Consider the following 3,126-nt stretch of genomic DNA (forward strand, 5'->3'; position numbering starts at 1 on the left):
CTGACTGTAGGCCCTAGAGGTGGGGCTGTGGTGATTCTGACTGTGCCTTGGAGGCGGGGCTGGGTTGATTCTGACTGTTCGCTGTGTTGGAAGAGCTGGATGAACCTGATTCTGCCTCAAGGAGGAGGCCAGTAGACCATTTGATTTTGTGCTATGGAGATGGAGTGGGGAATAGAATATGCTGTGTGACAGATTTATAGTCTAACTTGGTTTTTGCTTTTCAAGAGAAGAACCACGATAATTTTGTGTGTTTGTTGTTCTTTGTGGGTTTTTTAGGACAGTATTGATAGAGAATACGTGTTTTATGAAAAGGGCTCTTCTGGGTCATTTAGTAGCATCCCTGCCATCTAGGAACTAGCGCTGGCAGTACCCGGGCCCCAACACCCGCAGCATTCACAACAATCAAAAATGTCTCCAGACATTGCCAAATGTCCCCCAGGTTCAAAACCATCCCTGCTGAATGCCACTGCATTAAAGATAAGGGATATTTGACCTAACCTCACATGGCATAAGGTAGAGTGTATATTTAAATCTAAAAGTAGTCTATAAAGCACTAGAAGATCATGTGAAAGTATAGTTTGTGGGCCTATGAATCCACCCTTCCTTCTGTTAGTAAAGCTCATTGGCACACAGCCATACCCATTACTGTTCTATTGTCTACACCTGGATTAGTCCACAATGTCAGAGTTGAGTAGTTGCTACGCACTTACTGGCCCTCTCAACCAACAATACATACTATCTGGCCTTTTACACACAGACTTTGCTGACCCTTGTGACAGAAGAGTGCTATCATGGGAGTGACTGGGTGGCTCAGATGTTGAGCGTCTGCCTTCGGCTCAGGTCATGATCCCAGGGTCCTGGGATCGAGCCCCGCATTGGGCTCCCTGCTCCGCGGGAAGCCTGCTTCTCCTTCTCCCACTCCCCCTGCTTGTGTTCCTTCTCTCACTGTGTCTCTTTCTGTCAAATGAATAAAATCTTTAAAAAAAAAAAAAAAGAAGAGTCTTATCATGACCTAAGGTAGAGAACTATTTCTTAAATAAAACACAAAGTGCTGGGCGCCTGGGTGGCTCATTCGTTAAGCTGCTTTCAGTTCAGGTCATGATCCCAGGGTCCTGGGATCGAGTCCCACATCGAGATCCCTGCTCAGCGGGAAGCCTGCTTCTCCCTCTCCCCCTGCTGGTGTTCCCTCTCTCGCTGTCTCTGTCTCTATCAAATAAATAAATAAAATCTTTAAAAGAAAAAAACCCACAAAGTGTTCTGATGATGAAGGAAAATATTTAAAAATTGAGCGACATTAAAATCAAGAACTTCAAGAACAGAGTTAGAAGACTGACCGTATCCAACTCCAAGACCTACTGCAAAGCTACCACAATCAATACAGACTGGTATTGCCAAAAGAATGGACAGATCAGTGGAGCAAACAGAGAGCCCAGAAACAGACCCACGTAAATGCAGTCACTGGTCCTTGACAAAGGAACACAGGCAACACAACAGAGCTAAGATCGTCTCTTCTACAAATGGTGCTGGAGCAACTGGACATCCACATGCTGGAAAATGAGCCCAGACACAGAACTTACCCCTTCACAAATAACCCCAAAAGTATCACATACCTAAAGGTAAAAGGCAAAACTATAAAACTCCGAGATAGGGCATGAGGATGACTTGGTAGACACAGTACCAAAGGCATAATTCCTGCAAGACAGAATGGACAAGCTGGACTTCAGCAAAGTTAAAACTTCTGCTCTGCAAAGGGCAATGTCAAAAGAAGGCAAGCCATAGACCAGGAGAAAGTATTTGCAAAAGACACATCTAACAAGGGACTGGTACCCAAAATATACAAAGAACTCTTAAAACCCAACAACAAGAAAACAAACAACCCAAATAAAAATGGGCAAAAGACCTGAACAGACACCTCACTAAAGCAGGTGCACAGCTGGCTAATAAGCACATGACAGGGTGCTCCTCGGCATTGTCATTGGGGAACTCCAGATGGACATGACAGTGAGACACCGCTGCCCACGTACTAGAGCGGCCATGACCCGGATCACCCACAGTGCCCAGTGCTGGCAGGTGAGAGCTGGTACGGCTGCCTGGAAGAGTCTGGTGGTTTCTCACAAAGCCAAACACACTCTTAGCATCCGACCCAGCAATCACGCTCCTCAGTATTAACCCAAAGGAGGTGAAAACATATGCACACAAAATCCCGGGCTGGGGCAGAGGTGGGAGGGGCTGGCCTCTCGTCCTGGCCGGTCTCCTCTTATCTTCTTTGTCGTAGCACCACCTCATACCTTTGCTTTAAGCATTCTTTCTGCATGTATGTTAAATTTCATAATTAAATCACTTTAGGACACAAGAAAAGGAAATACATTTATAACTATTACCACCTGGGAAGCCACTAGATGAGTAAGGGCCTTGCCTCCTGGACATTCTCTTTTTCTATCGGTCAGATAACCTTTCCCCTCAAGTTCATAGGGCATCTCTGCTCAGCTAGGGATCATTCTTCATGGTGATGATGATGGTCTTGTTCTTGTTCACTGTGCCATACTCTTGGTTCTGCTTTACACACATTAACATCATGGTATTCTGCTCCCTTTTCCTTGAGATACAAGTCACATACCATAATATTCACCCTTTAACAATATACAAATCAGTGGGTTTTATTCATCAACAAGGCTGTGCAACCGTCACCACCATCTGTTTCTAGAACATTTCCTTTCCACCAACAGGGAGCCCTGTACCCATTAGCAGCCTCCAGCCTGGGTCTTCTGAGTGCCAACCACAGTCAGTGATGGAGGAAGAGTAGCTCAGCCAAGGGAGGGGCTGAGGGAGAGGTCCCACCGAGACCCACTCAGCATGGTACCCATCAGAGCTGCCAGGCCAGGTCCCTTGAAGCATCTACACTCGGGCACAGACTGGCCAGCATCTGTCGCTATAAAGGCAAAGGCTTTGGCAGAGATTTTTTCCCCTCAGGAAATGGTACCCAGAACACGCAGCAGGCCAGGCACACACAGGCACCACGTGCCAGGGGTTGGGGAGCTGTCCTGGGGACTGGGGGGCAGGTGTGGGCCCATCTAATGTACAGAGTGTGGGGAGCTGTCCTGGGGACTGGGGGTCAGGTGTGGTCAC

The 3,126-nt window shown here is 47.1% G+C and overlaps 1 pseudogene; it reads left to right on the top strand.

Annotated features, from left to right (window-relative positions):
- The first annotated feature begins 2,034 nt into the window (after nucleotides 1-2,034).
- Nucleotides 2,035-3,126, top strand: part of LOC118009626 — a 5,369-nt pseudogene continuing 4,277 nt past the window's right edge.

Source organism: Mirounga leonina, unplaced genomic scaffold (assembly GCF_011800145.1).
Source record: "Mirounga leonina isolate KUSES-001 unplaced genomic scaffold, KU_Mleo_1.0 Mir_127, whole genome shotgun sequence".
NCBI lineage: Eukaryota > Metazoa > Chordata > Mammalia > Carnivora > Phocidae > Mirounga > Mirounga leonina.